Source organism: Panthera pardus, unplaced genomic scaffold, assembly GCF_024362965.1.
Source record: "Panthera pardus isolate Hobbes unplaced genomic scaffold, ASM2436296v1 HiC_scaffold_21, whole genome shotgun sequence".
Lineage (NCBI taxonomy): Eukaryota > Metazoa > Chordata > Mammalia > Carnivora > Felidae > Panthera > Panthera pardus.
The window spans coordinates 48328873-48353895 of record NW_026526777.1 but is presented as its reverse complement, the minus strand read 5'-3'; the positions used below and the strand labels follow the sequence as shown (position 1 = coordinate 48353895).

Genomic DNA, 25023 nt, shown 5'->3' with positions numbered 1-25023 from the left:
GGCAGGCATGAGCCCAAAGAACTGGGAGAATTTTGACAGAGGGAGGGGAGCAGAGAGTCCTGTATCTCACATCCTCAGGCCCCAAGCACCGAGCAATGTCCCAGACATCACGAGTGCTCACTTAGTAATGTGGAATCCACAGACGCGTGTACACTCGCATTCTAGGTGCGGGAACTGGCCTGAGCTGAGGCAGACAGGCAGGTATGGGAACGTGCTTGGAAGCCTGGCCAGTGAACTGCATCTCTGCGAAGGGCTCCGGGGGGCAAAGGGCCTGGGTGCTTCGATCTGGGTTAGGCGGGCGGATGAGTGTAGAACCCGGCAGTTGTAGCCTCTCCGATTCCATTTTGCATCCTAATATATCCAAGTGAGGTTCTAATTCTAGGCACTCATTCTTCACTGACACCGCCATCAAGGGCCCATAAAAAGAAAGTGCCATGTGTGGGACAGCCGAGGAAGGAGAGGCTCAGAAAAGTTGAAGAGCTGTTCCTAAAGTCAAAGCCACTCCGTTTGTAAGCAGTCACGCTGGGGTTTGCACAATACAATAAAAAGACAACACAGGCGAGGCTGTTGGGCTCCTGGGTCCATGCCCAGCCCCCCCGCACCTTGTAGCTTCTACGAGAACAAGAACCTAACTGGTGTCCACGGCTTCTGTCGCCCCCACTCAATCCACTCTCTCCAGCCATAAAAAAGAATGAAATCTTGCCATTTGCAATGACATGGATGGGAGCTAGAGAGTATAATGCTAAGTGAAATAAGTCAGAGAAAGACATATACCATATGATTTCACTTATATGTGGAATTTAATAAACAAAACAAGGAAGGGGAGGGAGGCAAGGCAAGAAACAGACATTTAGCTATAGAGAACAAACCGATGGTGACCAGGGGGGTGGGGGTGGGGGGGGATGGGTAAAACAAGTGATGGGGATAAAGACGTGCGCTTGTGATGAGCCCTCAGCGACATACGGAAATGTTGACCCACTATACTGGACACCAGGAACTACTATAACACTGTTAACTAACTGGAAATAAAATGACAACTTCAAAAAAAAAAAATCCACTCTCCATTGCAGCAGAGTTGCCGTGAAACTCTCACATCACTCATGTGATCATTGTCCAATGATCATTGTCCATTGTCCAATGGTTGGCAACGCTTCCTTGGCGTCAGGGGAGAGCTTGAGCATTTGTCTGCGTTTCTTCCCATGTCCCCTGCTCTGGCCACATCACTCCATCCTTCTTCCCAGCGGCAAGAGCCCTCAGGCAGCCCTGTAACCCACCACCTCTCAGATCTGGATGTGCAAACAAATCACCTGGGGATTTTGATTAAAATGCAGATTCTGGGGGCGCCTGGGTAGCTCAGTTGGTTAAGTGTCTGGCTCTTGATGTCGGCTCAGGTCATGGTCTCCAATGCATCTAACTCCATGCTCTGTCTCTCCCTCTCCTTCTCCCCTGCTTTTCCTCCTGATTGTGTGTGTGTATGTGTGAGCACATGCACACTCTCAAAATAAACAATTAAAAAAAATTTTTTTAATGTTTTGTTTATTTTTGAGAGAGAGAGAGAGAGACAGAGCATGAGCAGGGGAGGGGCAGAGAGGGAGAGGGAGACACAGAATCGGAAGCAGGCTCCAGGCTCTGAGCTGTCAGCACAGAGCCCGATGTGGGGCTCGAACTTGTGAACTGTACCTTTGACCTCTTACCTTCAACCTCTACATAAACTTTTTTTTTGGGGGGGTGGGGGTCTCAAACCTTTCCTCCCCACTATCACTTTTACCTGGCTGCTAATCCGCCTCCTTCTCCAGGCCTCAGTTTAGATGCCACCACCTCCAGGAAGCTTTCCAGCCTCCCTTTGAGACTGGGTAAGGCGTGCCTCATGCTCTTTCAAGCTACAAACAGAAATCTGAAATAAGTGAAATGATATGATATCTGGGATTGGTTTTAAAATACTCAAGAAAAAAAGTAGGGGCAGGAGATGAAATAATGGCAGAGTGTTGGGGCACCTGGGTGGCTCAGTTGGGTGTCCAACTGCAGCTCAGGTCACGATCTCACAGTTTGTGAGTTCCAGCCCTGCATGGGGCTCTGGCACCAACAGTGTGGAACCTGCTTGGGAGTCTCTCTCTGCCCCTCCCCCACTCTCTCTCTCCCCCCCAAATAAATAAATAAATAAATAAATAAATAAAATGACAGAATATTGATAATTGTTGAAGCTGGGTGATGGATACGTGAGGGCTCATTGTACCGTCCTCTCAGCCCTTGTACCTGTTTGGAAGTTCCCAAAAAGGAAAGTTTTAAAAAACAAGGCCTGGGCTAGGGGGCTCTGTCCTCTGCCTCCCCACTCCTGCCCCTGCCTGGCCACGTTCCCCAGTCCACACCCGGCCAGCTGCATTGCATTGTCAGTTGCATACTTGGTTCAAGGGCTGAGATTGGGCTGGGTTTTGTTCGCTTTTGTGCATCAATTCTCAACATACTTTTGTCGAATGACCGGAAAATCCTGCCAGTTTGTGTTAGTTGGCAGAAAGGAAGCAAATTGTTAAAAAAAATATATGTTGAAACAGAACAATGCATATTGTTCTGCCTAATGTAGAGCCTGCCGTCTGCTCCGGGAGGCCTCTGTGAAGGCTGAGAACAACTTAACAGCACTCGAGAGAATCCATTTAAAGGGGGAAGAAGAAAGCAAATGTGGACACTGGAGCTCTTCAGTGTGAACATGGATCTCAAAGCTGTTGCAACATGAACAGTACAGGTTCATTTATTCAATCCCAAATACTAGTTCAGTGTCAGAGTGTCTGCATGTTGGTGGCACTCTTCTCCAAAGAACCGACTCACATGAGTTTATATGAATGGAAGTGTTAAAAAAAAAAAATCAACTGAGGGTGCCTGGGTGGCTCAGTGGGTTAAGCGTCCGACTTTGGTGCAGGTCATGATCTCACGGTTGGTGAGTTTGAGCCTCACGTCGAGCCCCACATCAGGCTCCATGCTGGCAGTGTGGAGCCTGCTTGGGATTCTCTCTCTCTCTCTCTCTCTCTCTCTCTCTCTCTCTCTCCCTCCCTCTCTGCCCCTCCCCGCTCGTGCTCTGTCTCTGTCTCAAAAATGAATAAACATTAAAAAAAAAAGATTCCATTTCTGGGAGAGGTGAAATTGTAGTTAAGTCTCAGTTTGGTGATGTCGGGCTTGGCATACGCAACTCCATTTTGAGCCTGTTGTTTTTAACAGAAGCTTGTGTTTTGGCCGAATGAAAAAGGCAGATGTGGAGGCGCGGGGGGTGTTGGAGGCAGGAGGGGTGATGTTTTGTGCAGGGGAACCTAAAAAGAAAGAAGAGAAAATGGCGGGGGCGGGGGTGGATGGTGGGATCTCTGGGCCCCATTCCAATCAGACTAAAGGAGTAAGTTAGGGCTGGAGGTTGAAGACTTGTCTTTGTAGGACGCTGAGTGTCAGCACAGCTGATGAGCCATTCTCCTCCATTCCATCTCCTGTAGTCATCTGCTCAGACCCAATGCTGCTCTAATACTCTGAGGTCTCATGGCGGCCATTAGCAGCAGGGGTCAATAGGGGAGCATTACCTCAGTTTTCTGGCTTGAACAACGGGGTGAATTATGCCATTCATTCAAAAGCACAAGAAACACAGTGGGAAGAGCAAGCTTGAAGGAAACATGGCAAGTCCACACCTGGACGCTGGGGGTGGGGGACCTAGAGAGGAGTTTACCTGGTTCCCTAACAAGGAGCCAGCTTCCACAACTCATCACCCTGAGAGGCAGGGTCAGAGGCTGGGGCTACAAACAGAGTCACAAAAGGTGGGTGGATCCAAGAGTCAGGAGAGACAGAGCTTAGGGGAATTAGGATGCATTCAACGCAAGTTTAAAACTTCAGAAGTAGACAGTAAGAAAGGCACTGGACAAGTGTCTGACTTCAGCTCAGGTCATGATCTCGCAGTTCATGGGTTCGAGTCCCACATCGGGCTCTCTGCTGTCAGCACAGCTTCGGATCCTCTGTCCCTCTCTCCTCGCTCCTCCCCTGGCGTGCTCTCTCTCTCACAAATGAACATTAAAAATTAAAAAAAAAAAAAAAAAAAAAAAGATCTTGTGTTTGGAAGCTGGTTGGCTGCCCATGCAATTTTTGAGGCCAGTCCCAATGTCTTATCCATTTCTGTACAACAAGCCCCAGCACAATGTCTACCTCAAAGTAGGTGCTGAGTCAATGTTTGAAAAATTAGTGATTGACAGGAATGCGCTTGGAATGGTATTGACTTTAGCTCCACCTCCAAGCTAGAATGATCAATTGAGCTCACTCGTATTCCTTGTCATTATTGTCCTGGTTACCGTGTATATATAGCATCCAATAACTCCCCTGTTCCCCCAAACTTCAGGGACGTTGAAGTTCCGGGAATGAGGGAAACCTCCACTTGATGGCTTTCTGTGGGAAGTCAGCCTCAGCTCACATCTGGTGGTCTGTGCGGAGTCCTCACTGCCAGTGGGATTTTGTATTTCTCCTTCTGCCCGCTAGGTCCAGACCTTAAAGAAACGGAGCCTCCCCGTCTTCCCATTAAGAGGAACTTTAGTCCCCTCTGGACTCTGGTTAGGACTCTGGTTTAGGGAGGCAGTGAGAGACTCCTGCTGTTTGGGTCAGGCTGTGTCAGGGTGAGGGGAGACCCTGGGGCTAGAAGGAGGAGTGGGAATCAGGTGTGAACGTCACCTCGGAGACCACACCTGTCTGGGGCCTTTCCGATGTGGGCTTGGGATCTGCCTGGCCGGCTGCTCCGTTCTCTCTTCGTGCTGCCTCCTGGGGTCTCTGGTCCCGATTTGCTCTCATTCCTCTCTGGGCTTTGCTGTTCGCTCATCTGACTCCCAGCCATGTGATTTTACTCCACATCCAGGTCTATGGACTTCACGTTTAGGGGCAGTGACAGACTGGTGCCCTTAGAAAGATGTTCACTCATTCAACAAATATTTATCAAGCACTGTTCTAGGCACTGGGAGTAGAGCAGTAAGCAAGATAGACGAAATCCCCAACCTCATACAGTTTACGTGCCAGTGGGGGGGATGCTGTATTATTGCTGAACAAATGAGCATGCCCCAAACTTTCTGCAGCAGCGTGCACTGAGAGGTGCATCCCTACAAGCAGAGCATTTACTCCAGCACCCCCCCTCACCAGCAACATTAAGCAGGTGAAGCCTGATCCATGTGAGCCACTGCCATAGTAACCACCATAACCATGACTAGCATTTGGCAGATCTGAGATTTGAACCTGAGCAGCCTGGAGGCAGCACTCACGTATTTGCTTTTCTGCTCCGCTTCCCAGGCACAGAAAAGGAAACTTATCTCATCAAGAGATGCTGTGCAGTGCTGAAATGGTGAAAGAAATGCTCTAGGGGGGAGGAGGGAGAGAGGAGAGTACTGATGGCCCAATTTCTTCCCCTCCATCCTAAACCACTGGTGGGTGTGTGTGTGTGTGTGTGTGTGTGTGTGTGTGTGTGTGCAGAAGCACAGATGCACACATGTTCCTCGAGCTTTACACCCAGAACTCATGGCCAACACCATCTCCTTCTCCGTGGCCTTTGCTAATCCTTCTTCCTAAAGCTGGGAAGAGAGAAAGGCACTCAGGTGACAGGCTGATGACCATGTTGTTGGGACTAGTCTGCTTAGTGACTGTAGGGGCAGTGTCAGTTACTTGCAGCAGCTATCATATCCCTTCTAGAATAATTTAAGATGCTATTTTTGCTCATGGAAACCAATACTGACCATCTCCTACGTTCAAATCGCTGTGTTGGGCCCCCTTAAATATGAATTACATGTTGTCTTTGGAAAAGGCCAACCTGACTTTAAAGACAGCCTGCCAAGCTCTGAATCCAATGTTTTTAGCTGTATTACTTATAGTTGTGCTGTGTTTATAAATTACAATTTCAAGGCCACTGCTCATTGGTAGCTGGAATAGCTAGATGATATTTAATACAAGTGAGCCTGAACATCCCACAACTTCTGCAGAGAGAAGAGAACCAAGGAGAGGAGTACCATGGGAGTGGCTTTTGAAAGAGCTCCAACTATGGGGCGCCTGGGGGCTCAGTCGGTTAAGCCAACTCTTGGTTTTGGCTCTTGGTTTTGGCTCAGGTCATGATCTCACAGTTCATGAGTTCGAGGCCTGCATCGGGCTCTGTGCTGACAGTGCAGAGCCTGCTTGGGATTCTTTGTCTCCCTCTCTCTCTGCCCCTTGCTCTCTCTCAGTCTCTCAAAATAAGTAAACATTTAAAAAAGCTCCAGCTACCTTCCTCTGAGCCCCACCTTTATCTTCAAGAACCCTCTGTAGATGGATCTGGGTTGGTCTTCTGACCCGCCTCCACTAGTTGTCACAATTGGAATGTTTAAAAACCACGATTCGGGGCGCCTGGGTGGCTTGGTCGGTTAAGCGTCCGACTTCGGCTCAGGTCATGATCTCATGGTCCGTGAGTTCGAGCCCCACATCGGGCTCTGTGCTGACAGCTCAGAGCCTGGAGCCTGCTTCCGATTCTGTGTCTCCCTCTCTCTCTGCTCCTCCCCTGTTCATGCTCTGTATCTCTCTGTCTCAAAAATGAATAAACGTTAAAAAAAAAAAATTTAAAAACCACGATTCCCACCAGAATAGCTAAAGTTTGGAAATTAATCGTGGCAAGAGGAGCAAAAGAAGCGCTCGTGAACCTCCGCTGACCGGAGGGTAAATTGGGACATTCACGTTGATGACCCTTTGGCCGTATTCATGGGGGGTGAACACACGCACACCTCATGAGCCAGCAATCTCACACCTCGGTGCGCCGAGGATCTACAGATCCATATGAAGTGCGTGAATATGTGTGTGAAAAGACGCGTGCAGGAAGGTTCACGGCAGCGCTTTCTGTAAGAACCCAACTGGAAATAGCCCACATGTCCAGCCGCAGTAGGATAACAACTCGGGGGCGTAGTCACTCGGAGGGGTGCTCTACCCGCAAGAAGAATAAATGATCTGCAACCACATGCAAACAGGTGGATGACTTAGTCAATACAGTGTTGAGTGAAAAGGTCAGACGGAGGAGAAAGACAACGGCATGGTTCCGCTTACATATCTGCATATAAAGTTCAAAAACAGGCAAAATTCATCTATGGTGGTAATTCCACTCACCACAAAAAGCATCATTTGCACCCGGACCAATGTCAATTTTCTTTCTGAGGTAATCACGAGCTAAGTTTAGATACTTTATACAGCTTCCCTTCTCCTGCAAAGAAAGGTCAACACAGATAACTTAAGTTTTTAATGTTTATTTTTGAGACAGAGACAGAGACAGAACACGAATGGGGGAGGAGTAGAGAGAGGGAGACCCAGAATCCGAAGCAGGCTCCAGGCTTTGAGCTGTCAGCCCAGAGCCCGATATGAGGCTCGAACCCACGAACCGTGAGATGGTGACCTGAGCCGAAGTAGGACATTTAACCAACTGAGCCACCCAGGCGCCCTATAGATAACTTAATTTTCAAAATAGACAAAAGATTTAAACAGGCATCTCACAAAAGAGGAAATCCAAATGGCAGATAAACAGATCAAGATGCTCAGCATCCCTAGTCATCAGGGTAATGAGAATTAAACCCACAATGAGATCCCGCCGTCCTTCCCCCAGGATGGCTGAAATGAAGACCCAACAACGCCAATTATCAGGACACAAGCCACTCTTCCACACTGCTGCTGGGACTGTCAATAAGTCCACCCTTCGGACAACTGTTTGGCAGTTTCTACGAATACTACACATACCCAATCATTATACTCCTGGGTATATACCCAACGGAAATGAGTGCTTGTGTCCACCAGCAACATAGAAATGTACAGACAAGAATATTCAGAGCAGCTTTCTTCCTACCAGCCAAAAACTGGATCACTCATAAATGTCTGTCATTGGAGAGTGAGTAAATGTTTGAAGCATATTCATACAATGCAACATCACGCAGCATTGTAGAAAAGACAGATGCTGCACCACGCGTGGACCTGAGCGAATTTCAGATAATGTTCAGTGAAGAGAAGGCAGTCACAGATCATATACTGTATGATCCCATGTAAATGCAGTTCTTTTTTAAAAATGTTTATTTATTTATTTTGAAAGAGAGAGCAAGCATGAGCAGGGGAGGGGAAGAGAGAGAGGGAGAGGATCCCAAGAAGGCTCTGCACTGCCCCTGCAGAACCTACACGGGGCTCAGTCTCACAAACCATGAAACCATGATCTGAGCCAAAATCAGGAGTCAGACCCTTAACCGACTGAGCCACCCAGGTGCCCCGTAAGTGCCGTTCTAAAACAAGCCGTGCTAATCTGTGATGACAGAAGTCAGGATAGCAATTCCTTTGTGGGATTGGCGGGTATTTACAGGGAGGAAGGCTGGAAATGTTCCATATCTTGATCTGGGTGGTAGTTACATGAATGTAACTGTGTATCTACTTTTACACCAAAGACGGCATGTAAGTTACATTTCAGGAAAAATGTGAAAGAAAGAAAAAAACAAAGGAAGGAAAGTAGAAAAGAAGGGATGAATGAAGGAAGGATCATCTAAACGCTGCCCTCTCCAATGCAAAATGCAGCCATTCTGGAACACAGGCAACTTCTCAAGAAGTTGAACCTTCACCTATCATGTGACCTAACAATCCACTTTTAGGTGTTTATCCTAGAGAAATGAGAATTTATTTCACACCAAACCCTATATGTGAATGTTGATAGCAGCATTATTCACAATGCCCAAAAACTGGAGACAACAAAATACCTCTGAATGACGAACGGGCAAACTGTTACATCCACACAATGAAATACTTCTGAGCAATACAAAGGGATGGGCTACGGACACATGCGACAACATGGGTGAATCTCAAGTGCGTTATGCTGAGTGAAAACCCGGTCTCAAAGGTTACATGCTACATGATTCCATTTACAGAACATTCTGGAAAAGACAAAATGTAGGAGCAGAGAACAGATCAGTAGGGGCCAGAGCTGAGGGATAGGGGAAAAGGTCCGAATACAAAAGGGGCAACATAGGAGACATAGGGTGTTGGAAGGGAGCTGTGTCCAGTCTGAAGCAGTGGTTATGAGAATATATATGTATGCAAAAAAGCATAAACTGTACACCAAATAAAGGTGACTTTTATTACATGTAAATAAAAAATGTTAACAGGAGCAAAAACAAAAACCAAACAAGAAAAGCCCACAATAAGGGCACCTGGGTGGCTCAGGGTAAGCGTCCGACTTTGGCTCAGATCCTGATCTCACGGTTTTGTGGGTTTGAACCCAGCATCAGGCTCCACAGTGACAGTGTGGAGCCTGCTTGAGACTCCCTCTCCCTTTAAAAAAAAACGGGGGGGAGCACCTGGGTGACTGTCGTTTAAGTGTCCAACTCTTGGTTTCATCTCAGGTCATGATCTCACAGTTTGTGAGATCGAGCCCCACGTTGGGCTCTGAGCTGACAGTGCAGAGCTTGCTTGGGATTCTCTCTCTCCTTCTCTCTCTGCCCCCTCCCCCTCACCCCCCTCAAAATAAATAAACTTAAAAAAGAAAAAAAGATGGGCAGAGGCCTTCAAGGACTAGCACAGGGCCTGACTTAGAGCAGACATTCATGAGCTAATTTCTTATCCTACCATTCATGTGGTTTAGAATTATCACTGTCCTGTTTTCAGATTCTGTGTCTCCCTCTCTCTCCGACCCTCCCCCGTTCATGCTCTGTCTCTCTCTGTCTCAAAAATAAATAAATGTTAAAAAAAATTTTTTTTTTAAAAATTTTAAAAAAGGGGCGCCTGGGTGGCTCAGTCGGTTAAGCATCCGACTTCGGCTCAGGTCACGATCTCACTGTCCGTGGGTTCGAGCCCCGTGTCGGGCTCTGTGCTGACTGCTCAGAGCCTGGAGCCTGTTTCCGATTCTGTGTCTCCCTCTCTCTCCGACCCTCCCCCGTTCATGCTCTGTCTCTCTCTGTCTCAAAAAATAAATAAATGTTAAAAAAAATTTAAAAAAAAAGAATTATCACTGTCCTTTGAAATGCCATTAGCTTACTGTCCATCCTTATGCGTCTACTTTAAAAAAAAATTTTTTTTAATGTTTATTTTTGAGAGAGAGAGAAAGACAGAGTGCCAGTTGGGGAGGAGTAGAGAGAGAGGGAGACAGAGAATCGAAGGCAGGCTCCAGACTCCAAGCTGTCAGCACAGAGCCCCATGTGGGGCTCGAACTCACGAACCATGAGATCATGACCTGAGCCGAAGTCAGATGCTTAACTGACTAAGTCACCCAGATGCCCCTCTATGTGTCTGCTCTTTAGTGCTTAGACCCTACCACTCAGAAACTGCTAGGCTGCCTCCATGCCTCCCTAAGGGAGAATTTATTCTCTGAGGTCATGGCCGACACAGAGTCCTTTTGGGGAAAGGAAAACGTATCTGCCGCTGGATCCATCTTGCTCATGATGCAGGCCTCCTCCCAGCTGGTGGGGCGGGGCAAGCATGAGCTGTCACTCATCCCCACGGAGAGAACCACAGGGCAGAGCCCTCACGGTCAGTCTGCCTTGGTCATACAGAGCACCACCCTTGCCCACAAGGTTGTAGCCTATCACCCGCCCCCCGAGCATGCACTTCTGTAAAGCCCAACTCCAGTACCGCCTCCCCCATGAGGCGTCCCCAGACCACCATGCCCTCCTTCCATCTCCAGAGAACATTTCCTGGATTCAACAAGAAGTTGCTGCACACCCACTTACTGGGCATTAGGACTGAACAGGCCGGACAAGGACCCCGCCCTGGAGGAGCTTCCTGGGCAAGACCGATGAGCACTGCAGTCAGGCACACTGCGGTGTCAGAGGCACGAAGGTGCCGGGCGGGACGGTGCCGGGCTGGTCGCGGAGGCCTCACCAGGAGACGCCTCAGCCGCAGGGGCCCAAAGGAGGTCCTTCCCCCTCCGTGCTCCTGAGCACTTGGCGTTCTTTCTGGCCTCTCCCAGGAAGGGCTGCCAGACTTAGCAAATCAAATTATTGCACGGGACGTACTTACACTAAAAGCATGTGCTTTGTTGATCTGAAATTCAAATGTAATTGGCCACCTGTGTTTTAGCAGGCAACCCAGTTCCTAGGTTCTCGTATCCTCAGGACTCAGCACTGTAGCTGGCTCACAGCGAGTACTCCATAAACAATGAAAGAATGATCCAGTAAATGGATTTATGAGCAGCACTCATTACCCTGCGTTGCATCTTTTTATTTGCATGGTGACTCCCTGCCACAGGTTAACCCACTCAGCAGCTGCAATGGGGACAGTGTCGGATGCCATTCTTCGTTTCTAACACAGGGCCTGGCTGGAAGCAGCCCGGGGGGTGGCTTCGGCGGGCTTTCACTGCCTCCTACACTTTGCACCAGTGCCTCTATTTCCCCGTGGAATAACAAAATAAGAAAAACATTTTTAAAGGTGGGGACATATGTAATATGGAAAACAAACATTTTTTCCATCTCAGGCCCACGAAAGCATCCTTGGAAATCTTTGCTAAGTTTATTAGTGTGTAGCTTGGGCTCTAAAAAGACAGTCTTCCTTCCTGTTCCCTGGCTACCGCTTCCAACCAAACGGGCTCCCCCAAACCCCTCCTCTGTTGAGATTGGGCACAAACGGCTCGAGGGTCAGTGTTTGTTACAGGAGCGGGCAGCATGCACAGACCGCCTTGTGATTCTGGATGTACAGGTCTCTCTCCCCACCACCCTGGTGCCCTCTGTCTTTCCCAGGCCCAGCATGTGGCAGCAACTCAGGAAATGTGGGCCGAAAGCCTAACTATCAAGAGCAACAGATCAGGGCGGACGTTAAAGCTTCCACCGCCCACCACGGGAAGGTTACTCTAGAAGCAGTCACCATATTGCCCTCTGGAGGTCAGCAATACCATCGAGGCCCAGCTAAGGCACTGGTGCACACAGCAGCCCACAAGGGAGTGAGTGGTCTAACTGCCCAGCAAGTTCTATGAATGAGCCCAGTCTTCACTCCCAGTTCATGAAAGGAGCAGTGTCCCAGAGCAGCCCCAGCCCCTGCTGGTTTCAACCCAGAGGAAGAATGTTGTTGCTTGAGCCTCTTTTGAGTTTTAAAAAAGGACAAGGAAAGGCACTGTATAAAGTGTTTTACTTCTGACTTTTTTTTTTCCTTCATTACTCCAAACTGTTGGATGTTGAAAACCTTGCATTTACTTGTGAATTGCTGGTCTGTGTTTGCGTACGGAGCAGGGTAAAAACTTGAAGGAACAAACTTATTTTCATTTTCCTTGCAAGTTTCTCCATAACTTCGCTTTTCACTGAGCATCCTGTATTTATTTCTGTGCAATTGTGCCATTATTTGGTGCATTTTCCAACTGGAGATGCTGAAAGTTCTCTCCCCCACATTATGTGCTGAGGTCCGATGGGCCAAGATGGCGGCCCAGAGGCCACCAGAAGTTAGAAGGGCCTAATTTATCCGTGGAAGACCACCCCGGACACGCGCACTGATTTAGCTAGGAACATTGTATGTGTTAGTGTCAAAGACTAATTCAAAGACATTAAATTATTCACACACTGTTTCCTTAGATGCAAGGGAAGCCAGTAATACATTTATTTCATATATTGAAGGCAAAGTTAGGAGTTCAATGAGAAATAGAGGAGAAAGGGGAGAAGGAAAAACTGAAAACAAGTTGAAAATAATGAACTTTGCCCTTTCTCAGGTAAGCTGCTGAGTAGCAGGCAGCTAGCTAAGAAGGCGCACTGGGGTGTCCTGTCCTTGGGAGCTGGATGGCCATCAAAGAAAATGCTCGTTGTTTACAGATTCTCGAGAGCCCCAGGGAGTGGAACTGCATTGCTTACGTGAAGGGATGCCTCTGTGTTGTGTCTGTCAGGGTCCTGGGTGCGTACCTCCAATCTCTGTTAGGCTCCAGGAACCTTTTAAACATTTCTTGGTCACAAATGCAAACAGCCTAAATATCCCACAAGGGGGGGGGCCTGCTAAATAAATTACAGTATATCCTCAGTGGGGAATACCAAAGATCTTTTAAGATATTGTAGTAACTTAAGGAAATGTTGTAGTAAAACAATATGTAATAATGTGGGAAGCTATTCATGATACCTTGTGGAGTTCAAAATAAAAAACAGACTTCAAAAGAATATCTGCAAAGAGTCTGGGGAAAGATGGCAGAATAAACACGCGTGTGCTTGTTTGGTTTCCCCCAACCCTATTACAATAACAACTGAAAGGATTTTTTCCTGAATAAAATAAGCTCTTTATTAGAACCTTAGCAGTGATATTAATAAACATAAACTCTGTACAAAGGATAGCAAGTAAAACGAAAATCTGCTTTAAAGCAAGACAAAAGAAACATAAACATGGGCCTGTAAGGAAAGCCTCAGTGGGTGTTTTGAAAGACGTATACCTGCAAAGACAGAGAGGAAGAAACAGACAAAATGACAAAATTTGGAAGCATGTGGCTGAGTGATCCACACACACGGTCCAGGGAGATGGGAGATTCCCAACATGATGTTGCAGACAGACCAGATAAAAAGGGCGAAAGGTGGTGTGGGAATGAGGAAGAGAATTCTAAGGAAAGATTTCTTAAAGAAGATGAAATTTAGAATAACCAACATGTTTGTGTTTACAACGAGGAGACTGAGTATACTGGTGAGATATTTGGATTGAAATAATAATAGTAGATAAAACTAAAGAAAATGAAAAACTATATATCATTAACTCCAAAACAACCAACCAAACAAACAAACCCAGAAGTGCAATCAGAGAGGGGATATATCCATCAGGGTCCAATCAGGGGTAGAAACTACACAGGGATTTGAGCAGAGAAAGTTTAACATGAAGAATTATGAACTGTGACAGTGGGTTGGAGTGAGGAGGGATTGGCTAGGAAAATGTGAACAGAACTCTACAGAATACAAGAGTACAAGAAGAGTAGCCACCACCCTGTCCAGCTGAGCCAGAGCGCCAGGGAAGCCCCTCCTCCCCCAGGGCTGAGATCCAGACTCTACTGCTGGGGTGTTGCTGTGGCTCATGAGGTAGCAGCAAAGAAGTCGTGGCGGTGCTACAATGGAGGACTTGCTAGAAATCTCTTAACTTGCTCAAAACCCACCCTCTAGGATGCTGTCATTTATGCAGGGGCCACCAGGAGCCGCGCTGGGTGAAGCGGCTGGCCCCGCTGCTCTACAGGAGTCTGGCCATCTGAATGGGGCACACCAGCACCGGGAAGGAAAGCCCTGCCACCTTGAGGTGCCTCGCCAGCGCTCTCTACTGACGAGGCTCGACAGTGTGCCACCAGCAAAAGAAAAATCTTTAAAAGGTCCAGTCTGTGTTTCCCAGAGCAGGCAATGAAGGGTGGCTTGGAGCTGAGAGGCCATCCACTGTAACTGGCACAAAGATCTTCTTGAGATCGTTGTGAGAATAAAATGAGATAACGTGTGGTGCTCTTAGCCCCAGGCTTGGCAAACAAAAGGAGTTCTCAGTTAACGATAGTTGCTAGGCTGGGTGGTAAGTTAGCTGTTAGCAAAGAAGCCATTCGGTATATTCTTGGGCAGCCAAATGGGATATCGAAGAAAATAATTTCAGTTGTTTCCGGATTATCCAGAAGACCTCAGAAGTCTACTGCACGTGTAGGAAGGATGGACTGGAGTGGGAGAGACTCAGAGGAGAACACCCACTAGCAGAGTTTAGGACAGAAACGAGGAAGGCCTAGATAAGTGGTGGAACCGGTAACGACAATGAGGGAACCTACGAGCTGCTCCCTATGGAGAGACAAAGGCTCTGCTCCAGTGGTGGTGGGGGACCCACACGCCAGGAAATGGTTGGCCTTTAAAGGAAAGATGCCTTTCAGAGCTTAGCACCCTGACTTGCCCCTGTAGAGTGCCTTCGGAAGCTCTGGGCTGCACGTAACAGAAACTCTGACTAGTCGTCGCTTAAACACTTAAGTTGGAAGTAGACAGTTCCAGGTTTGGTTAATTCAGTGGCCCAGAAAGCACTCAGGGGGCAAGAATGTGGAGCTATGCCGCCACTCATGCACTGCTGATATAGGTAAACTGGTTCCACGTTTTGGGAAACCAGCACTTTCTACTAATGCTGAACGCAAGCATCCCCCATGACCTAGCACCTCCACTCCTAGGTAAACCCAAACACCCATCATGGTAGAGGAATGCAACGCTATCTGTAACAGCCCAGACCTGGAAACTACTCACACGTCCATTGAGAGTAGAAATGGACAAATAAATCATGACATGGTCTCCCAAAGGAATTCTATTCATCAACACAAATCAATGATCTATATACAACATGGACGGCTGTGACGTGCTGGCTCCTTTCTCCCTGGGTTCCTAGTTCTACCGTGTCACATGTCTTGTCCTCCCCTGTTCTGAGCCACCTCTCTGTGCCATGAACATCTGTCTTCTAGGTCAGGGTCACAAGCTGCAGGCCTGAGCACTAGATTTTCTTTATCCAAGCGTTTCATTTGGCCCGCCCTGTATTTAAACTGTATATATTCTTAACCGTAAATGCCTTTGAAGGAGGACCAGATGCTCTCCTTGTCACGTTCCCTCAACACTTCTGCTTGTCTCACCCTTGGCCAGCCCTGCTCGTTTCCCTCCTTGCATGGCAGCCATGGGCTTCTGAATGCTTCAGCTGCACTGGAAAAAGAGATGCAGAGGGTCTAGTCCACCCAGATGCAGCACCTTGATCACAGAGGTCATTGGCTTCCCTGCCACACCTTTCTCACCCTCATGCGCTGCAGATCAGGGGTTTGTAGAGAAATGACTGGTTTCCTGTGGAATACCTTCCAAAAGACCAATCTTTCCTCCCACTCAAAAATAAAAACCAGTTGGAGCGCCTGGGTGGCTCAATCAGTTAAGCGCCTGACTCTTGACTTCAGCTCAGGTCATGATCTCACTGTTTGTGGGTTCAAGCCCTGTATCAGGCTCCTTCTTGACAGTGCAGAGCCTGCTTGGGATTCATTCTCTCTCTCTCCCCGTCCCTTGCATGCTCTCTTGCTCTCTCTCTCTCAAAATATATAAACTTAATAATAAATAAATAAATAATAAATAAATAAATAAACTTAAAAAAATAAAAGTAAAAACGAATTACCTGAATATTAGATCGAATCACATGAAATTGCCAATATTCAACTCTTTTTGCCTTACTAAGATGGCAATTACACATGGTTCAACACGATCCTGGCTTAGTCACTAGGAGAGGAGTGGTTCTCAGCCTGGGTTGCAAATTAAAATAAGCTGGGAGCTTTGTTAAAAAACAAACAAACAAACAAAAAACCTTGCTAAGGGCACCCGGGTGGCTCGGTTGGTTAAGCGCCCAACTCTTGATTTTGGCTCAGGTCATCGTCTCACGGCACAGGTCACGGTCTCACGGTTCGTGGGTTCCAGCCCCGTGTCAGGATCTGCGCTGACAGCGTGGAGTCTTCTTGAGATTCTCTGACTCCCACTCTCTCTCTCTCTCTCTCTCTGCCCCTCCCCAGCTTGCACTATCTCTCTCGAAAATAAATAAAAAATATTTTAACCGCAAGGATATTTAAGAAAAAATATCCTTGCGAGGCCTTCCCCGTTAGACAATTAAACTCAAGTCTTCGAGGAGGTGGGGCAGGCGTAGGGATATTTTGAAAGTCCCTGTGCAGTCAGCGCACACCCCTGGATCAGTCGTGAGAGAGGCTCAGAGAGCCTCCCGCTTAACTTCTTGCACATTACCTGTGGGGGAGGGGAGCCGAATTTGAGGACCCCAGAACTTCCAGGTGGCTGCAATTACCACATGCAGTAATCAATGCAATTACTTCATGCGTTAAATTGAGCTAATAAAAACTAAAGAGCTTCCATCACGGCAAAAAGAAAAAAAAATGTGTATTAAATACCCATGTGCATGTGGTACCATCCTGAGCTTATTACACAATGACTGCCTTGTGGGAATTAGCAATCTGGAATTTGCAATATTGTCTCTGCCAGAACCGCTGGAGAGCCCACTGGCATCAGAGAAAGGCACAACAAGCTGGAAGATGTCCAAAGACGTGGCCCTGGCCATTCACTCCGGAGGATATACCACAACAAAGTGTACATCTTGGAGTGGCTAATTAAACGACTACAGCCATCCATGGAAGTTAAGTGAAATGCAGCTTTGAGAGCTATAACTCCTTTGCATTCTTAGTAATTCTAGGAGTTCACTGTCCCCTTGAGGTATTTTTCTTTTTGCCTGTAATAAGCAAATGAAAAAAAAAAAACCCAAAACGAAACGAATAGACAAACATATTTTCAGAATAAGAGAGAAAATAGCCCATATTACTTTTGGGGGTGATGAAATGCTCTAAAATTAGACTATGGTGATAATTGTTCAACTCTGTAAATATACTGAAAACCACTGAATTGTACAAAGTAAGCAGGTGAGTTTTATGGTATGTAAGTTATATCTCCATAAAGCTGCTTTAAAAAAAAAATGAGAATGGAAAGAAATAACTGAAAGGTTTCCATCACTTTCAGATACATGCATCCCGGACAATTCCTTGGCAGAGAGGCTGAGTGGGTGCTGTGTGCGGTTTATAATGCGTCCCTGGGACTTGCAAGTTTTGTTCAGATGGCATTGCCACATGTGCCACGAGGGGGGTGAAGTGGGCAGTCCCAGTGCTGGGAGCAAGGGGTGTGAGCTACTAGGAGCAGCTGTGGAGAGCCAGTGGCTAAATGAGAGAAAAGAGTTTGCCCAGCCGGGAAAGAAGTGCAGAAGCGGCAGGTCGGCAGAGAGCCCCGTGCAAAGAACAATCCTGCCCAGAGACGGAGGCAGCGGAGGCAGAGCTCCTGCCCCTGCCCCTGCCCCTGCCCCTGCCCCTGGCAGGGACACCTATGCTCCTTCACTCAATAATCCTTCCATCTCCCTCTCCCTGGCTCCCAGCACCTTGGAACAGCGAGAGCTCTCCTCCAGCTCCCTTCAAGTTTCTTCATGTAGAAATAACTTAATTAGTTTCAGTAGGATCGATCCATCATTGTGGGTGTATTCTCTTAACAGGAGAGAGAACGAGCGAGCATGTGTGTTCTGCTGGGGCTGGTGTATAGTCACCTTAAGACAATCCTCCCCTTATACCTTCGCATTGCTGGACTGTTATTTGAGTCCTGGGGCTTGGCAAATTGGCAAGCACCTGGAAATTCTGAAACAGGTAAAGGAAAACACAATGATGAGGAGGCCAAGAAAGAGATCTCTGATTTCTCATGCCTACAGGACCTGTTCTAAAACTTCTCTTTCAAGTGTTGAGTGTTCACCATGGGCCAGGCACAGTATTAGCACTAAGGAAGATGCAGATGTGAATAGAACACTGTCCTTGACCATGAAGGGTTTACAATCCAGGAGAAGGAGTCAGACATATCCCCAAAGATATCACTGCAAACCATACCGCAAAGGAGGTAGAAAGTTCTGAGTCTTTGAGGCCCAGGAGTACATGCACAGCTGCAGAGGTCAGGAAAGGCTTCATGAGCAAATGGTATTTGGGAGATACACAACAGTTTCACAAGTAGAGAGGGGGATGGGGCGAGGCGGGAGTCCCAGAGGAAGAATCTGTATGATCACAACCAGGGGTGCAGAAAAGGGGATGTCCTCAGAGCAAGTGAATCATTTAGGGTAGAAGGTAAGACATTAGCAGAAAATGGGCCCAGTAAGGTGGACTGGGCCTGGAAATGCCAAGCAGAGGAGTTGCTATTGAATTCTGCAGGCCGTGGACAAGCCACTGGGGGATGCTGCACTGGGCTACTAAAGACTCCTCCACTGAGGACATATGGGCACTGTCCCTGGCTAGAGGGGACACGGCCAAATTTGTTCTCCGATTTAACCTCGATGCACTTCAACACGTCAATGCAGAGAAAGTACTCTCCGGGAGGCTCTCCACAGATGGAAAGAAAGATGAAATAAAGTCAGTCTGTGTCTTTAAGGGCCTTGCAGTTTGGGGACAGGGAAGAGAGGGGCAAAGGGGGAGATTAGACAGGGATGCCTAGGACTTTGGCAAAGGACTCAGACCTTCCTATGGGGGTTCTGCCTGACTTTCCGTTCTATTTCTCAATACTAGACTATCAGCTTCTCAAGCATGAGAACCAGGCTTTCTTTGGCCTTTGCATGAGCTGGGTCTAGCTCAGTGCGTGGCACTTGGTAGACATTCACCGAAGGACAGACAGAAGTCTCCCACCGTGTATCATTGGCTGAGGACGTCTGTCGTTGAGTGCACACGGCAGTACCTAACTTTGGTTCATATCGTCCGTCTCTTCTCCCACCCATATTTTGCTCACTTTAATCCTCCTTCGCTGGCAATACTGGCCCACACTATCTTCCTGGACCCTGATTCTTTCAGTGATCACAGACTCTGTGCTGCATAATTTAAGTCCCCCGTATCTCTTGCAGCTGCTTCGTGCTAGTCATGTAAACTCTTTGAAGGCAGAATCCCCTTCTTAAATGACTGCATCCCCCACAGTACCTAGAATATATTGACTGTTGATTGGTTGGGAAGCAAGGCGCACTGCAGGAAGAAGAGGGCAGATACTAACATCGTGCTGTATCAGGACTGTGCTGGTGCTGTGCATACAGTCACAAAGAGCCTGAATAATGTGGTCTAGCGAGGGGAAGATGGGGCGGCCGGGGGTGGGGGGGTGGGGGAGAATTTTGCTGTCTGAAAGCATGAAGGCCCTGAATCCCTGGCTTCTCATCTCTGAAGACAGAATTAGAGAAAGTGTGTCTGTCCTGCAGCATATGGGGTGGATGGAAGGATCTGATGGATGTGAAATTAAACACTGGAGTGGATTGCCTAGAGAGGCCATGAGCCCCCCCCCCCCCCCCCCTTGTGAATGTCCTTAATGACAGAAGGGATCAGCATGAAACTGAAGCTACAGGATGTGCTCTCCTGAGCAGTGACGGACAATCTACCCTCACTATCTTTGTGAGAGTTCTAGGCACGAAAGGAAAGTCCTTTGGGGTAAAGTATCTTAGAGGAACTGTTGTTTTGCCCTTTTGTTTAATGGTCTCCTGATGTAGTAAACAAAGTTCAAGATTACCCAATTGCAGGCAGATGGATGTCAGAGAAATTAAGTAGACCCCTGTATCCATCCAGCTCATTTTCCTAAGAATGATGTATCCCGTGGTCAGAAAAACGACCCCAAACCCTTTCGACTACATCCAGTAAAAAGCTGACACAACTCCTTCTGTATTTGACAGTGTGTTCCTTCTGGCACTGATTGTTTTCTGCCTCCTTCACTAGATTGTCTGGGGCTGGTGTCCGGCATCATTATTTCTTCAGGCTGTCCTGATGGCAAGTGCTCAGTAAATACACAAACGAATAATCATTACCATTACACAATAACGTGAAAGCACTTTCCCACACTTTTACTAATTTGGTCCTCACAACAATCTTGTGAAATAAGGTACCTTGATTAACTCCCATTTTCCAGATAAGGGCATTTTCTAGATATTGGCCCGCCCAATGTCACAGTCAGTAAGGAGTTCTTTCCACTGCATCCTACTGCTTGAATGAACTATACAGCCTGAACAAAGCATCGGCTCAGTCTTTCCCCATCTCACACATCTTATCCCGCAAATCAACTTGCCTTATATACACAACGTGCCTTGGACATACACTAAGTCCAAGCTCAGTCTATGCTGAATAAATGAAATGGTGCATTATACAACAGATGATCTGCACGCAATCCATGGAAAAGAAGCAACTTAAGGGGAGGGAGAATCTTTCATGCAAACCATTTACAGGGAGTCTACTGGGTGTCGGGTATTGGAAAACAGGGACGCCACTGTTCTGCCCTCATGGCGCCTACAGTCCACTGCAGGAGATAGACGTTAAACAACTAATACCACAGTAAACTAAGCACAGTTTTGCTAAATGCTACTAAATGTAGCGGGGGGGGGGGGGGGGGGGGGGGTTGCTCTGGTCCCAAGGAAGAGCGACTGGCGCTCGATGTAGGAAGGTTGGCCTCTTTTGGGCGAGGGGGATACACTTAAGATAGAAGCATCAGTCGAGGCAAATCAAATGGGCAAAAGGCGTAGGGAAATTGCTTCTCACAAGTAGAAGTGGACCTAAAGGACCCCAACTCTCCAGTCCCACTGCCTGGCCTCCTACCTGCTTGTGAAAATCAGGAAAGAAAAAAGAGAAGGCAAGAGAGAAGTTCGAGGTCAGTTTCTGCAAGTGGGGCGGGCGGTAGGGAGGCGGAGGACAGAGGGGAGGCGGCGCCGAGGGAGTTAAGCGGGGCCGACCCGGGAAGGGAAGGGTTAAGGGGGGCCGTCCGGGGCGAGCCCGGTAGGCCCGCCCACCGGAGGGCGGGGGCGGGGCCTCTCAGAGTGAGCCCTTGGATTGGTCGCGGGGAAGGCGTTACGCTAGGACGGTACCAACAGTCGGGGGCTGCGGAGGCGGGGGGGGGGGGGGGTGGGTGTGGGACCGCCGGCTTAGCGCGGGGAGAGTGGCCAGGGAATGGCCGGGCCGGGGGTGGGGCGGGAGCCGCAGTGGCGGCGGAGGCTGGGGGCGGTGAGCGCGGCGTGGGGCTGCCCCTCCCGGGAGGCGGCGGGGGTGGCCGGGCCGCACCGCACCGCACCGCGCGGGCGGCCATGGAGCGAGCCTAGGGCTCGGCAGGTGAGCGGCGTGGGGGCGGGGAGGGCGCGCGACCCCCGCCCCCGGCGCGGCGGGCGGGAAAGTGCGGGCTGGCTCGCGGGCGGGGCGCGGTGCGTGGCGCGCGCCGGGCGGGGGCCGCTTGGGGGCGGGGCGCCTCCCCGAGGGGCCGGGCGCCGGTACCCGGAGCGGTTCCCGAGCGGCCGCTGGCGGGTCCCGGATCTGGCCCCACTGCTGCCTTGGAGACCGACCCGGGCCGCGCGCCCCGCCTTGCTGGCCCCCCCGGCGGACTCCTGCGGGCGGGCGCGGCTGGAGGAGCGCCCGCTCGGCCCGCCTGAGGCGCGGCCTTACCTGGGGCCGCCGGGGGTCTTTCTAATGACCACCCCTCGCGCCCCGGCGCGGTCCCTAGAGGAGACTGGTGCCAGTGCCGCCCTCGCGTCCCGCCGAGCGCCCGTTGCGGCGGCCCGGGGAGGATCGCGCGCCCGCGGGCCCACCTCGTGGCCGAGAAGCGCAAGTGACCACCAGGCCCGAGGCGGGAGGCAGGGTAACCGTGCCGGGGCTCCGCGGTCTCTCGGGATCGTGCACCCCGCACTCGCACTCGGGCACAACTTTAACGAAATGATACGGTAGTCCAAAGTGGGTTGCGCTTGAGATTTCATTTCCGGTGTGTGGGCCCCGCGATTAAAAGCGAACCTAAACGTTGCCTTTCTTGATGGATGTGAGCAGTTGTCAAGCTGCGCCCTTGATTGTGGGATCTGATAAAGAGTTTCGTTCTAAGCAGGCTTCTGTTGTCTGCAAGTCTTCCGGTAGGAAGAGAAGGGGTGGAAGGATGTTGGAGGGAAAGTGGAGACGATGGGGCATGATTGGTCGTTATGGAATTTTAATCCTTTAAATGGCTATATTATCACTTGGATGGGTGAGGAGTATGTAATTTAGGAAAATTAGAGATGCTTGACACTGCGACTTTGAGGCTAGGTAGGGCCAGGTATCAGTATCCTCTCCACCCAGTTTCCCTGTGGAGATTTGATTTCTCACCTTGAAAGGGGAAGAGGAACGTGGGATCTTTTAGCTTTTAAATTGTAGGACTTCATACGTTTATACATGAATCGGGTGATTAAGATTGATATTTCCTATCGTGTTATAAATTAATGCATAAATTTCATTGGGGTTGCTTTTAAAAATTGAGTTAGAGACCTCAGTGTGCTTATAATCCTTGAGTTTATGCAGAACCTTTGAGCTAAGCCTTAGAGCACTTCCACATATATTATTTATCAGCAAGACATGTCTTTGGGAAACTGAGGTACAGGTGTTAAAAATGCTAAATTATTTGCCTAGACTCAGAGCCAGCCTGAGGTAGATTTGAAATTAATGTTCTGTGTTAAATTGATAACTTTTCTGAAGTTTACGAAGTTGTTGGACTTTGATCCCTGGAACCATACAATGGAATCAGTCAACGGGAAGGGTTTCCAGATTTCAAAGTGCTTATCAGAGGAGAATAAAAAAGCACAAGCAAGTAATTCAGATTCTCAACCTCGCTCACGATAAAGTGTGGTGATAGAATGGTCATGGCAAAAGATGATCAGGAAATCTCGGAGCTCACAGCTTCTCTTTCAGTGTGCCTTGTGAAAATGTGTCATTGATTTGTTCTGTTGTTTCTCTGAACCTAGTAGGAAAATAGCTACTATTGGGTTAAAGAGTGAAAACTTGAAAACACATGTCCTGCTTTTCTTTCTGGGTACTCTGAATTAGGGAACAAACATCACTGTTTCTATCATCTAATCTTAGATGTCTTCTCATTATTTGATGTTGAGTTCCTAGTTCTTTGACTTTTAGTCCATTCTCTTGATTTGCATCTGTAGAATCCAGCTCTCTCACATGCCCTTAAAGCTTCTTCTGTTTATCTTTTTTGAATATTGAATTTCTAAATGAAATTGTTCGTTTGTTTGTTTGCAGGGCAGACTTGAACTTCCCACACTTGGTGTGACCATCATTTCCATGGTGTAAACCCTGAAGTCAGATACTGCAGCTCTTGAACTGATAACTTTTAAAAATAGCAGCCACAGTGGTTGTCTCTTGATGATTGGTGCAGTCTCATAATAGAAGCAGAGGCCGCTCTTTGTATTCCGTGGCCACAGTTGCAAACAATAAAAAGGAGACAGCCTTCTGAAGCTGATGTCTGGTCACCCGGGGACTAAGTGCCATGTGGTTTTGTAGATTGAGGTAGGAAGTATAGTTACAATGAGGCACTACAGTTTGTCGTAATAGTGATGATAACTGGCATACTTTTCTCTCTGCACCTAACAGCGCGCAGTAGATGTGCAAGAAATACTTGGTGGTTGAACGAATGAATGGCAAACAGTATGAAGGAAGGGGAAATACTCTAGTGTATAAATTGTTGAGTTCCTGTTTTTGTTAAGGAAAAGACAAGAAAGTGTGTTTCAGATTACTGTTGAAAATTGCCGTGAAGATGGGTATCTGTACAGGGTGTTACTTGCCAGAGCGGCCTTGAGATTTGATTCTGTGATTGTATGCTGTTGAGGCCACCTGCAGCCTCCGGGCAGCCGTTGGTGCCCTGGTCAGGTGCAGCTTCGCAGACTTGCTCCTGCAGCCTTCTCTGGCTAGACTAACGGAGCAGTGGGATTGGTAGTCAGTATTTTTGCTTTAATGGAAGAACTGGAGCTCTTGGCGATGGCCTCACCATTATCATTGATCCTGATTGTCCCATCCTTCTCATCCCTTACGGAGGGTCACGGGAAAGGAGAGCTGTCCCTCCCGGAAGTGCTTCTCCAGCAGCTCCTTATTCCAAACCTATGTTATTTCTCCCTCTTTTCCTTCCTTGAGCTGCCTCTGTGACCCCTAAGGACTAATGAATTCATTAGCACAGACCTGGGGAATGGAAGACCTTACTTTGCAACTGAAGGCAGCTTCTGACCAGCTTCTGATGCCAGCCGGACTGCTGGAGTCCTCTAGGAGAGAATATAATGCAGAGATCTGACTTGTGATTTTGTCTTTCCTACCCAAAAGCAAAAGAGGAGAGAGAGGCCTAGCACCCGGCTTGATGAGTCTTGGGGCTGCAGGTGTCATCCCAGTATGAGATAAGAAGTGGAGCCTGATACAGAAAAGAGATAGCTTTGGTGTGTGTCTAGAGGTCTGTCCTTTCTGGCAAGGTGACAGTCCAGTGGAGGGGAGGATACTAATTTGGGTACGTGATAAAAGGAGGTGAGGGCATATGAAATTAGGAACGTGTAACAGAACCAAGTACAGGGGTGAGTCCGTCATACCATTCCCTCCAATGCTTTCTGTCGTATGTACATAGCAGTGCCTCCCTTATCTTATTTGTTTAGGGAATAAGTCTTACCTGTGAAGATTCTTGTTTTCTACTTACTGTGGGGAAATTTTTATAATGTGTTCTGTGCTTTGTTTGCTTTTTAAACAATATAGTTTCGTGTTTCTTTTATTGACTTGAGGTT

The 25023-nt window shown here is 48.2% G+C and overlaps 1 protein-coding gene across 5 annotated transcripts in view; it reads left to right on the top strand.

Annotated features, from left to right (window-relative positions):
• Window positions 1–21409: 21409 nt before the first annotated feature.
• The window catches only part of FAM20B (FAM20B glycosaminoglycan xylosylkinase), a 43510-nt gene continuing 39896 nt past the window's right edge, over window positions 21410–25023 (top strand). For 2 of the 5 annotated variants that reach the window (XM_053909222.1, XM_053909223.1), the window contains exon 1: window positions 21410–21577. The gene's annotated coding sequence lies outside the window, so the exon portion shown is untranslated. Of the gene's footprint in view, window positions 21578–21748; window positions 22190–22254; window positions 22360–25023 lie in introns of those variants that run through there. The other 3 variants (XM_053909225.1, XM_019426312.2, XM_019426338.2) reach the window with 3 other exon arrangements.